This window comes from Eurosta solidaginis, chromosome 4, assembly GCF_040869045.1.
Source record: "Eurosta solidaginis isolate ZX-2024a chromosome 4, ASM4086904v1, whole genome shotgun sequence".
In the NCBI taxonomy this organism is placed as follows: Eukaryota; Metazoa; Arthropoda; class Insecta; order Diptera; family Tephritidae; genus Eurosta; species Eurosta solidaginis.
In genome coordinates this window covers 128023383-128038163 of record NC_090322.1, presented here as the reverse complement: position 1 = coordinate 128038163, position 14781 = coordinate 128023383, and positions in this window count along the sequence as shown.

The following is a 14781-nucleotide window of genomic DNA, read 5'->3' as shown; positions in this document are numbered from 1 at the left end:
GTCGGTGATGGTCTTTGGCAATTTACAGTGATGCCTTTTGGACTTTGTAATGCACCAGCTACTTTTGAGAGACTCATGGACCAGGTACTTAAAGGACTACATTGGAAAACATGCTTGGTGTACCTGGACGACATCATCGTATTGGGCAAGAGTTTTGATGAACATCTTAAAAACTTGGAGGAAGTTTTCCAGAGAATAGCTGGCGCTGGTCTGAAGTTAAGTCCCAAAAAGTGTACGCTGTTTAAAAAGGAAGTAAATTATTTGGGCCACAAGGTAACGACAGAAGGTGTCTGTACAGCGAATGAAAAGATAGAGGCAGTAAAGGATTGGCCAAGACCACAGAATCTGCATGAATTGAGAAGTTTCCTTGGGCTGTGCACATATTACCGCCGATTTGTACCAAATTTTGCCAGCGTAGCCCATAGTCTCCACGAGCTAACAAGGAAAAATAAAGCTTTTGAATGGAAGAAGGACCAAGAAGTAGCTTTCCAAACATTGAAAGAGCGGTTGTGCACTGCCCCAATGTTGGCATACCCGATTCCAGGAGCAACGTTTATTCTAGATACTGATGCGAGCGGATATGCTTAGGAGGCGTTTTATCACAACTGGTCGACGGACAAGAGAAGGTAGTTGCATATTACAGCCGTTCAATTGGAAAACCAGAGAGGAACTATTGCGTTACACGGAGAGAGCTGTTGGCATTGGTAGAGTGCATTAAACATTTTCACAAATACCTCTACGGCCAGCGATTCCGTGCCAGGACATATCACGCAGCGTTGAAATGGCTTCTGCAGTTCCGTAATCCGGAAGGACAATTGGCACGGTGGATCGGGCGACTACAAAGCTATGACTTTTCCATTGAGCATCGAAAAGGTAGTACCCATGGAAATGCTGATGCAATGTCACGAAGACCATGTAGTCTGGAATGCAAATACTGCTCAAAGGCCGAGGCTAAAGAAGACATTATAGATGTCCGGCTAATTACTATAACGTGTACGGATGAATGGGACAAGGAACAACTAAGGAAGTGTCAGCTAGAAGATACAGATCTGTCACATGTTATGCAAGGGCTAGAACGAAACGAAAGACCAAGCAGAGAGGATATGTCAGCAGAGAGTCCCATTGCGAAGTCATATTGGGCACAGTGGAACAGTTTAGAATTGATATCCGGTTGCTTGCATCGAGTATGGGAGAGTGAGGATGGTCAATGCAAGAAGAAACTGATAGTTGTTCCCATAAAGAGGATTCCTGACGTGCTCAGCGAGCTGCACAATGGTCCAAGTGGAGGTCATCTTGGAATCACGAAGACACTCGAGAAAATTAAGCAGAGATTCTATTGGGTTGGTTGCCGTCAGTCGGTCACCGAGTGGATTGCCAATTGCGAGGTATGCAACAGAGCGAAAGGGCCCAAAACCCGAAGTCATGGCCAGATGAAGCAGTATATTTCAGGTGCACCATTTGAAAGGATCGCCATGGATATCGCAGGTCCATTTCCTACTAGCAACCGCGGAAACAAATACGTACTGGTGGTTATGGATTATTTCAGTAAATGGCCAGAGGTATACCCAATCCCAAACCAAGAAGCAGAAACAGTAGCAGAAGTGGTTAAAAACGAATGGGTTGCAAGGTATGGTGTACCAATGGAGTTACATTCTGACCAAGGCAGAAATTTTGAATCAGCTGTGTTCCAAGAAATGTGCAAGAAGTTGGGCATTCGAAAAACACGGACAACTGCATTGCATCCTCAGTCCGATGGTATGGTGGAACGCTTCAATAGAACATTGGAGGAGCATTTAAGGAAAGTAGTAGACAAGTACCATAAGGACTGTGATACACACATATCATTATTCTTGATGGCCTACCGATCGGCAGTACATGACACAACGGGCCAAACTCCCGCAAAGGTAATTTTTGGCAATGACCTTCGACTGCCAGCTGATTTGAAGTATGGGATAGATGCCGATGCGGAGAGGAATGTCAAGAAATCCACTGGTGTCTTGGAAGAAGAGCTGAGAGAGATACACGATCTGGTAAGGCAACGAGCAAAGATTATGAGTGACAAGATGTAAACGAGGTACGATAAAGCAATTAATTCGGAAGGGTTTCAGGAAGGAGATTTGGTGCTGCTATACAACCCACAACGAAAAAAAGGTTTGTCCCCGAAATTGCAGTGTAACTGGGAAGGCCCATACAAAGTTGTAAAACGGATCAACGATGTAGTGTACCGCATACAAACCACTACCAAACCACGAACCAAAATGAAAGTGGTTCATTTGGAGATATTAGCAGCGTTTAGAGCGAGAGATTTGTCTGACCGGGACGATCAGACTTAGGTGGAGGGCAGTGTCACGGATATTAACAGCACTAAGTTATACCATCACTAAGGCGATGCCAAGGCCACGATAAGCAGTATTTACGTCAATAATCAAATCATGTATACACATATGTATATAAGGCAGCCGAAAGATGTCACACACAGATGCATTTACTTATACGCCTATGTATGCGCGAGAGACTGTAAACTACAAACATTCACATAAATAATTCAATCATTATGTATCTACATAAACGAATTAATAATTGCGTCTACACATATGTACGTATACGAGCAGCGGAGCGGCAATGCACAAACACATGCATATATCTTATCTGAGTTGTCACAAGAGAGAGCAATAATTTGTGCACGTAGTTGTGGCTGGCAATTTTGTAGCCGAACTAACTAGTAACTTCTGGAAATCGAAGAGCCTAGAAGTATGCAGCGTAAACTATAAAAGCGGAGCAGGCGAGTAAGAAGTAATTCAGTTTGATTTGAGTTGATCAGCAGTTACGACTAAGACGATATCTAGCGAGCAATAGCAGTATTATTTCGATTAGTGGAGTTTCATTTGAGCTATCAGTTTGGATATTAAGCTATTCGTTGCACAGTTTGAGTGTTATTGTGAAGTACTATAATAAAGGCAATTTTTCCATTGTTCAATATTGGAGTTATTTATTCAACAGTTTAGCGATACGAACCTAGCAAAAGGGCAAATAAGAGGATTTGCAAGTAAATTCGTTACAATATGGTGTATTATTATAAAAATTAAAAAATGCGCTCTAAAGTGGAAATTTGGAGTAATCTATCACTCACCTAGTAGCAGCGATCCAGATTTTGTTAAATATTTAAATGAGATCGTCACAGAGCACCTTAAAGATTCGGATAATAATCTAATTATTGGGGACTTTAATATAAACATGAATATAACATCCACGTACTCTAACCAGCTTAGAAGTGTGTTTGCACAAATGGCCATGGTACAAAAAATTGATTTTAATACGAGAGTAACCACTCAGCTACAAAAATTGACCTACTATTTCCCAATAATGACCAGATCAAAATTGAATGTGCCAGCGAATATAAAATATCTGATCATGAGACAATCTGCTTTCAAATACCTACTTCAAAATATTGCAGAATGAGAAAATATGCTAATGCCGTCTGTTGGGAGAACTACAGCGCGGAGAACCTGATAAATCTGCTGCGGATATGTGATATAAGTTCTATATCTAATATAGTGTTAGAAAATAGGGTTCAGGCTTTGAATGATATCTATTCTGAAGCCATGCAAACGTTGACATACGAGAAGAGGATCAATATACAATTGCGAAATAAGTGGTAGGACCGTGAGCTAACATTACTACATAAAAGAAAATTTGAATTACATAAAATTACGATTAGCACAGGTCATTGGGATGATTATAATGCCGTTAAAAAATATATATAAAAAACTATAATACTTAAAAAGAAGAAATACATGGAAGGTCAAGTGATTAGTAATAAAGGAAATATGAAATCCATGTGGAAATGTTTGAAAGATGCTGTGGAACTTGCAGACAATAAAGAGTATATTAAACAAATAGTATTTAACGGTGAATGTCTAGAAAATAGCAACGATATAGCTAATGTCTTGAATTGTTACTTTGTTGAGAGCATAATCCAAATCAATGATAGTATTGAAACAATTGAACTTGTTGATGAAAGTGAAGCAACCAACTCGGTAGCAACATTTGAGCTCACCAGTATCGAGTTAGAAGATATAATGAACATAACAAAATCATTTAAAAACAAATATGGCGGTAAAAACCTATTGTCAGAGGGTGTTATCAAGGACTCTATGGTGTACATTGCACACTTATGTAAGGACATTATAAACGAACCGTTTAACAGTGGCATTGTTCCCAGCTGCTGGAAGATATCCACAATAATACCAGTGGCAAAAGTAAAAAATACAGTGAAACCTGACGAGCTGCGTCCGATTAATACCCTACCTATTGATGAAAAAATTATGGAAACAGTGGTGAAAAAGCAACTAGTAGCATACCTAGACGATCATAATATAATCATACCAGAGCAATCAGGCTTCAGGAAAGGCCACTCCTGCGAAACAGTATTGAAAATGGTAATTGCAGAGTGGAAAGAGGCTGTTGCTGATAAAAAGGTAGTAGTATCTTGCTTATTAGACTTAAAGAGGGCGTTTGAAACAATCGATCGAAATGAATTGCTGAAGTTAATGGATAAAATTGGGATCAAGGGAAAAGCTTTGGAATGGTTTCGTAGTTACCTTAGTAACGGAAACCAGAGGACGGTAATTGGAGACGCAGTTTCATTGGTTGTTGATGTTAACATTGGGCTGCCACAAGGCTCAGTACTTGCTCAGATATTGTTTATAATTTACATCAATGATATAAAAACTTGCTTGAGAAATTGTAAAATAAGTCTTTTTGCGGATGATGCATTAGTTAGTATTAGTGACAAAAAAGTAGATTGCGCTGTCATGAAAATACAAGAAGACTTAAATAATTCATTTAAGTGGCTGTGCAGTAGAAAGCTAAAACTTAATATTGATAAAACTAAGTATATGATATTTAACAAGAGCCATAATAACTTAATCCAATCTAGTCTGAAAATAAACACCAATGCAATTGAAAGAGTAGATCAAATGAAGTACCTAGGTGTAATAATTGATGAGAAACTAAGTTTCACAGAACATATGAATCATTTAGAGAAGAAAATTGCACAGAAAATAGGATTTATGTATCGAACATGTAAGCATAGCCAACATCACAAAATATTAGTATATAGATCAATTGTAGAACCACATTTTATTTACTGCCCATCAATACTACTAGTAACAAATGATACGTTAATTAATAAGCTCCAAATACAGCAAAACAAAGCAATGCGTTTGATACTAAAATGCTCTTATAGAACATAAAAAATTATTATGCTTCCTATGTTAATTGGCTTAGTATTAAACAATTAATCTGTTATTACTCTTTGAAGTTTATACATTACATAACACAGGGAATGTTACCAAATTATCTGAGTGATAAGATACAGTACAATCATGAGATCCATAACTATGCAACTAGGAGTAGCAGAAATTTAAGACTGCCCAAAGTAAGAACCGAGTTCGCAAAAAAGACCTTAGAATACGTAGGCTATAAAATGTATAATGAACTACTACCAGAGATAAAAGACTGTGAAAACGTTGTTAAGTTTAAAGAAAAACTATTTCTATATTGTAAAAATGTAATACCAGTTAAACAATGAACTTACTCATTTCTTTTTAATGAAATAGTTTTAAGAAACAATTATGAATTTTGTAAATTGGACTATACAATGAATTAGGCTTTTTTGGCCGTAATAAATAAAATAAAAATAATAATACTCAAATTGTAGTTACATTTTGTAGTTTATTGTAACTTAAATGAAAGCTATAAATATTAATATTTTAATTTACGACAAAATATGTTGAATTTTTTTTTTTTTTTTTTAATATTCGTGTTTTATATATTCAATTTAAAGTTTTACATTTCTATTACATATTGAATATGTATTTTTTGTGTTATGAACAATTTTTATGAAAGAGGTTTTTTGAATATACAAAATTTGTGTTATTTTCTCTTTTTTTTTGTTTTAACAGTTTTTTTTTTTTGAGCCTTCGTGGCTGCTTAAATGCTAGTACTAAACAATTTTGGATTTGTTTTTCAATCAAATTTAAAGTAAAAGTATTGAAATAATGTTAATTTATTTTACTTAGGCGGTTTTTATGTACTACTTTTTCTTTGTTTTTAACTTCATCGAAAATAGTTACGTTAGGTTCGTTAATTTTGGTTATAATAAACGGACCTTGATAAATATTTTCGTGTTTATGATGTGGTTCTTTCTGTAAAACTACTTTATCTCCGATTTTTACAATTAAAGGTCGTGCCGTTTTATCGTACAGATTTTTACTTTGTAACTTATTTTTATTAATTAGGTTTTGTGCCATTTTGTGCGTTTTCTGCATCCTAAACTTAACTTCTTTGGCATAGTTTTCGACGTTATAAATTGGGTCAATTGTTTCTTTTGTCAATTCATTAGGCAAAGTTGCCTTTTCCCCAAAGACTAACTCGAAGGGCGAAAATTGATTGTCGAAAACTGTGCTACTCGTAGTATTGTGTAGGAAAGTAAAGTATTTTAAATAAACATCCCAGTCAGAAAAAGTATCTTTTAAATATGCACGTAAGTATTCATTAAAAACTCTATGATTACGTTCAATCGTGCCAACAGTTTCGTGATGGTATGCAGTTGAAAAATTATGTTCAATATTTAGAAGTTTAGTTAATTCTTCAAATAATTCATTTTTAAATTCTGTACCTAAATCTGATTTTATGGCATTCATTGTGCCGTATGTCAAAATGGAGCCTTCAAAGACTGCTGAAGCGATTGTTTTTGCCGATTTGTCTGGCACAGCGACTGTTACCAGGTTTTTAGTCATGTCGCAAATCATGGTAAGTGCGAACTTGTTACCATATTTGGACTCAGGTAGGGGTCCTATTGTGTCAATTACTAGTATATCAAATGGTTTACAAGGAGTTGGTGTTAAAACAAGTTTTTCTTTTGTTTTAGGTTTAGCCTTGTTTAAAAGACAATCTTTACAATTTTTGATATATTTCGATATATCACGAGTCATGTTCTTCCAATAAAACTTTGTTCGTAGATTTGCGTAAAGTCTTTTCATTCCGCAATGTCCACCAGAAATTGGATCATTATGGTAAATGTTCATTAGCTTTAATTTTGTATCTTCATCTGTTACTGTCTCCACTGGATCTATTAGTATAATTTCTAATGATTTTAAAATTTTATTTCCAATATTTTTGAAATTTGTAATAGTATAATGTTCGAACATAATATCGTTTTTAGGCCATTCAATCTGCTTAATTTTGTGTTTGCCGGCTTCTGATTCAAGCCTCGAAAGTAATTTCTCTAAAGTCATTATTTCGTTAACAAGCCCAAAACTAAGTAACTCGAGTTTCTTATGTTTAATATGTGCAAAAATTCTTACACTTGTTGTTTTATTATTTTTATCGTACGTAATTGCAGATCTTATTCGTGGAACTTTTTTCGAAAAATTAAATAAAAATTTGTCGTAGACATGTAAAGTCGTTTTGCCGTTTTGTCATTGATCTTGTCTGAACTGCTAAAATTTGTTTGTTCGATTCCTTAATCTCATCGATTGTAATACGCGATAGTGCATCAGCACCAACGTTTGATTTACCCTTTATGTAAACTATAGTAAACTTATATTCTGCTAATTCTAATCTTATTCTTGAAAGTTTTGAAGATGGGTCTTTCATATTGAATAAGTATACTAGATGTCTATGATCTCACTTTACAATAAAATGGGTGCCATAAACGTATGGTCGAAATTGCTTGATTGCAAAGTAAATAGCTAAAAGCTCTAATTCTATAATGGCTTTTTTCTGTTCAGCTTTATTAAATGCTTTAGAAGCGAAACAAATTGGTAAACCACTACCTTGCTGTTCATGACTTAAAATAGCGCCACATCCAGTTGTGGAAGCATCAACAGTAATAATGAATTGTTTAGTAAAATCTGGGTATTGAAGTAATTTTGGTGAAAGTAACGCTGCTTTCAAAGATAAAAATGCTCTTTCGCACTCTACATCCCATACAAATTCAACTCTTTTTCTGCTTAATCGATTTAGAGGCGCTGCCAGAGACGCAAAATTTTGTATAAACCGTCTGTAATAGTTTGCAAACGCGACAAATCGTCGTACCGCGTCTTTGTCAGTCGGTTTTGTATACTTTTTAATTGCGTTTATTTTAGAGTCGTCTGGCAACAAACCTTTGGCTGAACATTTGTGACCTAAAAATTTAACTTCTGGTCGTAAAAAGTTGCATTTATTTGGGTTAAGTTTGAGATTGAAAGACCTACAAGTATCGAAAACTTTTGAAAGATTTTTAATGTGGTGTGCTTCACTACAACCTATGACGATAATATTGTCGACGTACAAAAATGCGACGTTGGGTGGTATACCCGAAAAAGCTATAGTCATCATTCGTGAGAATGAATTTGGTGCTAAATTTAAACCGAATGGAAGCACTTTCCATCTAAATGCGCCGACCGAGGTGCTGAAAGAAGTAATGTCACGTGAGTCAGGATGCAAGGGGATTTGATTAAATCCTGAAAAAAGATCTAATGTGGAAAAATACTTTGCTCTACCGAGATTGTGTAAAATATCGTCAACTCTAGCTAGTGGGAATTTATCAGCAATGAGTTTTTTCTTTACTGCGCGAAAATGTACGCACATACGATAAGCTTTTTGATCATTAGTATCCTTCTTTGGGACTACAAGGGACTATTGTAATTGGAATAACTGGGTTCAATCAAATCGTTGTCTAACAATTTATTTACTTGGCGATTTATTTCTTCGCGTTGAGAGTATGGCAATCTATAGTTTTTAACATATACCGGCTCGTTGTCTGCCAGTCTTAATTTGTGCTCGTAGAAGTTGTTTAAAGTCATTTTGTCCGTGTCAAGAGCGAAAATGTCGGCATAATCTATGCAAAGGTCAAGTAATTTTCTTGGAGCATGTTGAGGTATTTGATTTTTTAAAATCGGATTTAGTTTTTTCGTACGTTTGTCTTCTGTTTCTGTCTCGTTAATTGTATAAACATTATAGTTTGAAAGTTTTTCTGTTCGAATGCTGTCCGTGGTGTTTATGACTTTAATTATCGTATTGCTGGAATTAACAATGCACCTAGCTGTGAAAACACCTTTTTCAATTTCCTGCGAGTGCACGAAAAGTGGCTCGGGTGAATCTCCTAAATCAAAATATCTGAATATTTCACATCTTGGAGGAATGATACAACTGTCGCTTTCTGTTCCGTGCAGGATTGGTATCGCAACTTTTTCATTACCTACCCAAAAGGAAATACTATTTCTTTCATAATTAATAATGCATTTGTTAATTTTCAGAAAATCTTTACCCAGTATGCCATCGGATGGAATATTAAAGTCTTCATTTACTACATGTAAAGTATGTTTAATAGAAAATTTAGAAAAATTTAGATTTGGTGTAATTTTACCTAAAGTAGAAACTGAATTAGAAGTGACACCGGTAATGTTAATAATGTCGTTCGTATTTAAGGCAATATTTCTGTCTAAACATGATATCTTTATTAAAGAAATGTCCGCTTGAGTGTCTACTAGGAAAGAACAAAATTTTTGTGACTCGTTAAGTTGTAATTCAATGAAATAAATAAAAAAAAATAAAATAAATGTAAGGCGCGATAACCTCCGAAGAGATATAAGGCCGAGCTTCTCTTCCAATTTGCGTCGTGCTCCTCTTGATTTTCCCTACAAATTGGCCGGATGGACCTACATGATTTTATGCCGACTCCGAACTGCATCTGCAAGGCAGATGAGTTTTCACCGAGAGCTTTTCATGGCAGAAATACACCCGGAGCGCTTGCCAAATACTGCCGAGGGGCGACCCCGCTTAGAAAAATGTTCTTCTAATTGAAAAACCTTATTTCTAAAAATGTTGATGTTGCTTTGCCCGGGGTTTGACCCAGGGCATCCGGTGTGGTAGGCGGAGCACGCTACCATCACACCTCGGTGGCCGCCGAAATCAATGAAATCAGAGTAATTTAAATTTAAGCAATATATGCCTATTGGTGGGGGAAGTTCGCTTACTGACTTAGTTCGTCCTCCCCCAGTGTTCGCTCCTGAGGGGCGCTGGCGTTTAAAGCGCGAACGTTTGCGTTTCGACCTCTACCATTTGAAGATCTTGAATTGTTGCTTCTACTGTTACTATTATTTGTATTTGAATTGGAATTTGTATTTGAACGCGTATTATTATTGTTATTATTCTGGTATCTATTTCCGTTATAATTCCTATATATTTGATTATTGTTCCCGTTATAGTTGTTATTGTATGAAAATGAACTATTATTATTTCTATAACCAGTATAGCCGCGGTTTGGGTAAAAACCTCGATAACTACCACGTGAATTTCTGAATGTGTTGTTACCACGTGATCGAAAAGCTAAAACCTGACGTTCAGTTACTTCGTTGTTTTGTTCTACAATTAATTTTGCTACTACGTCTTTCGGATCAGTAAATGCCGTTGAGGCTAAAATGGTTTTGACTAAATTGGATTTTGCGTTTAAACGATACACGTTAACATTTTGTTCGACTGCTATTTCATGAGCTTTCGCTTGAGTGATCACTTCAATAAGAAGAGACCGCTCAAGTGAGTCAGCTAAATCTTCAACTTTTTTGGCAAAATCTGTATAATTATTGTTATTAACATGCAACGCTGCAGTTTTTCCTGCTACAACTTTCGAGTTGTCTGGTTTGATCCTACTACGTACAGCTGTTTTAATTTCATTGACTGAATTTACTTGTCTTGGTAATGCTTCACGGGCTTTACCCTCTAGTTTTGATTTTAAGAACGCTATAAAAGTATCAGTTAAATCTGCAGTAGCGAATTGTTCAAGTAATGCAATTTTGTCTATAAAAGAATCAAGTGCAAGAGGATCACCACTGTAGTTTTCTCTAATAGAATTAACTCATGTGTTAATGAAAATTCTCTTTTCCTCAGGTGTTGCCATGATTTGACCGTTAAGATCTGCAGCTGAATTAGCAGAAGGTGAGGCCACGTTTGTACTATTTAGATCGTTAAGATCTGATTTTAAAGTAAAAGAAGTTGAAGTTAGTTTTGCACTATTTGAATCGTTAAGATTTGAATCTAAATTAGTAGTTGAATTTTTAATGGAAGAATTTTCGAAGCCTGGAAAATCTGTTGACAAAGAAAATCTATTTTACTGGTTTGTGACTTCTTCGGTCGAGGATGAAGCTAAACTTTCGTAGCTTGAGGCTGAATTATCGGAATCGGATTCTGAGTTTGAATTTTTTTGCACTTGCTTACCACTTCTAAGGTACATATGTAGTTATCAGAATAGCACCAATAATTCAGTTCAAACTATGAAATTAATGAAGCACTTATTTGAATGTCTGAATTCTTTGAAGCTAAAATGTTGAGAAAAAAGAAAAAAGGAAATTTTGTATAAGAGAACTGATTTGCAGGTGAATAGTCACTAAGGGGGTATTTAACCATGTATCGGAAGAATTAATTAAAACTGCAGTAAACTTGTATGAAAAAATCTATAAAGTGATTGATTTTAAAATGCCTCAATTTTCGCCTTTGTTCTGTCACTGTTCTGACTAGCACTATAAAATAATTTTGTCAAATTGTTGTTAGGAAAAAATTTAATAAAATACAAATACAAATACAAAAAGTATGTACGTATTAATTGGTAAAAGTCTCAAAATGTAATCACGGACGCACCGCTTTATTCAAAAAAATCTCAATTTGGTTTTTCACGGAACCACCGCATGTATTAAAAAAATCTTAGTTGGTTTTTCACGGAACCACCGCATGTAATAAAAAATCTTAATTGGTTTTTAACGGAACCACCGCATGTATCAGAAAAAGTTAATAGGTTTTTAACGGAACTACCGCATATGTCAAAAAAATTATTTGGTTTTTAACGGAACCACCGCATATATCGAAAAAGTTAATTAGTTTTTAACAAACCACCGTTTATATAAAAAATTCAATTGGCTTTTCACAAACCACCGTTATGTCAAAAATCCAAAATTTATATGCTATTGAAACAATCCAAGTTTAATGGGAATATTAATGTTTTATATACGTACATATATGTGTTTAAAAAAAAATGTAAGCAAAAAAAAATTTTAAATACATACATATATATATATATACTTAATTGTCGCTGCTGATAGTTTCCGTTACTGCTGCTGCTGCGCTGGCAGACCTGAATCGCTGCTGGTGTTGTTGCTGCTGCTGGTGGTGGTGACAAAATGGCGTTGATTTGGTGGAGTGGTTTTTCGCGTCCCGTTATGTGTGGCGTGGCATGGCGTGGCTTTAAGTACAGCCCCACTGGTTTTACCAAGGTTATTACTTTATTTTGGTCAATTAGATTTAGGAATTGTGGTCTTATTAAATTTGCTTTTAGAAGTTAGTAGTTTGGTTAAATTTGGTTTAGAAATTGTAGTTTTAATAAGTTTTATTTAGAAGTTGTAGTTTTAATGAATTTGATTTAGACGATTCTTAAGTTTGCTTTATAAATTGTAGTTATATATTGAATTTGGTTTAGAAATTGTAGCTTTATTAGAATTGTAGCTTTTGATTTAGAAAATTATTAAATTGCTTTATTACTTTGGTTAAATTAGATTTAGAAGTTGTATTTTTATTAAATTTGATTTAAATATTGTAGATTTAATGGATTTGATTTTGAAAATTAATAAATTTGTTTTGGGGAGCAGATTTAATGAATTTGAATTAGAAAATTGTTAAATTTGTTTTAGGAATCGTAGATTTAATGAATTTGAATTACAAAATTGTTAAATTTGTTTTAGGAATCGTAGATTTAATGAATTTGAATTAGAAAATTGTTAAATTTGTTTTAGGAATCATAGATTTAATGAATTTGAATTAGAAAATTATTAAATTTGTTTTAGGAATCGTAGATTTAATGAATTTGAATTAGAAAATGTAGTTTTATTAACTTTATTGATTTTATTAAATTTTATATAAAACACCACGCACTTGAATTCGCACACCAATTTTCCACTCACCACTACTGCCAAGAAAAGACGTCCGGTTCGTCGCGTTGCCAAATTGAAAAAAAGGACTGAACGAGGCTCCAGCCTCACGGTCGCCATATAAGGTACGGCTTCGCTAGCCGACCCATTAAACTCACCCTCGATCACCTGTGTATTGTTATTGGAGGGCGCCGCCTCCAGATTGTGGCCATTTTTAAGCAAACTTTATTAAGAAGTTAACGTGGGGGCCTTCTCCGCCACGCAGAAGAGCAAAACTTCCGCCAATTATAGGAAGCGATGCTAACTCCCACAACACGGAGTGAGGCAGCAGTGATACCAACCAAATGGGTGAGTGTTTGCTAGAATATATAGCCAGTAATGATTTGAATATATACAGCGTCGGGAGTAAACCGGCTTTTGTTACTAGAGCCAGGGCAGAAGTCCTCGATATAACACTTGGCAACAACCTAACTGAGAATATGATCTCGAAATGGAGGGTCTCAGAAGAACCCTCCCTTTCAGACCACAGCATCATAAGGTTCGAGCTGGGTGCTGGAAATCCCAGGAAAACAGACTGGGACAGCCACGAAAGAATTATAGAGGCTAACGTAGATAACCTCAAGAATAAGGGCAGAAGCACTAATTTTATGAGTTAGAGAGCAGAGTGGACAGATGCCTACAACTCCAGTGGGAGTTTCCCAAAAGGGAAAGTTTTAGGAATTTCTGTGAGGGAATTTCCAGTACACCTGCAGCGGCAAGGCTCCACAAGGCCTTATCCAAAGAGCAGAGAGAGATTAACCTAGCAATTAAGCTCCTAGACGGTACCTATACCGGAACGGTGGCGGAGCGAGCAAAGGCCTTGCTGCAAGCGCATTTTCCTGATGCCTTTCCACAAGTACCGGAACCTGTATTACCCAGAGTGAGACAAACCCCATCAGACTGGCAATTAGCCAACTCCCTCTTCTGTGAGGCCAGACTCAGATGGGCAGTGGAATCCTTTGAGAAATACAAATTTCCGGGGGTGAATGGGATCTACCCTGCGCTAATGCAGCAAGGGGCACAGATTATCCCACATCTCGCCAAGATCATGAGATATAGCCTGGCATTGGGATACATACACATGATGTGGAGAAGAGCAAAAGTGGTATTCATACCAAAAGTAGGTAAAAAGGACTACTCACAAGCAAAGTCCTTCAGACCAATAAGTCTAACCTCCTTTGTCTTGATGGAAAAGATAATAGACCAAGAAATCAGATCTAACGCCTTCAAGATCTGGCCCCTACATCATAGCCAGCACGCCTACAGAACGGGTAGGTCCACGGACACAGCTCTGTACCAACTAACATCTAAAATACAGAGGGCGTTCGAAGCAGAAGAAACATTGCTTTTCGCTTTCCTTGATATCGAGGATGCCTTTGACAACACATCTCACGAAAGCGTAAATATAGCACTGCAGAGAAGAGGAATTCATATGCCAATCCAGAGATGGATTGACAATCTACTCCGCACAAGAATCGCTGAGGGGGTGCCTCCAAGGAGGTGTCCTCTCACCCCTTCTGTGGAGTCTAGTAGTGGATGAACTTCTGCAAAAGCTATCGGGCAATGGCATAAGATGCCAAGAAAATGCTGACGACATCGTCATAATTACAAGGGGTAAATTCGAGAGTACGCTCTGTGACATAATACAAAGAGCATTGAACATTACAAGGGGATGGTGCGCCAGTGTAGGGCTTAACATTAACCCATCTAAGACAACCATCATCCCCTTCACCAGAAGAAGGGTCCTACCAGCCCTGAAAGCAATAAAAATAGATGCCGT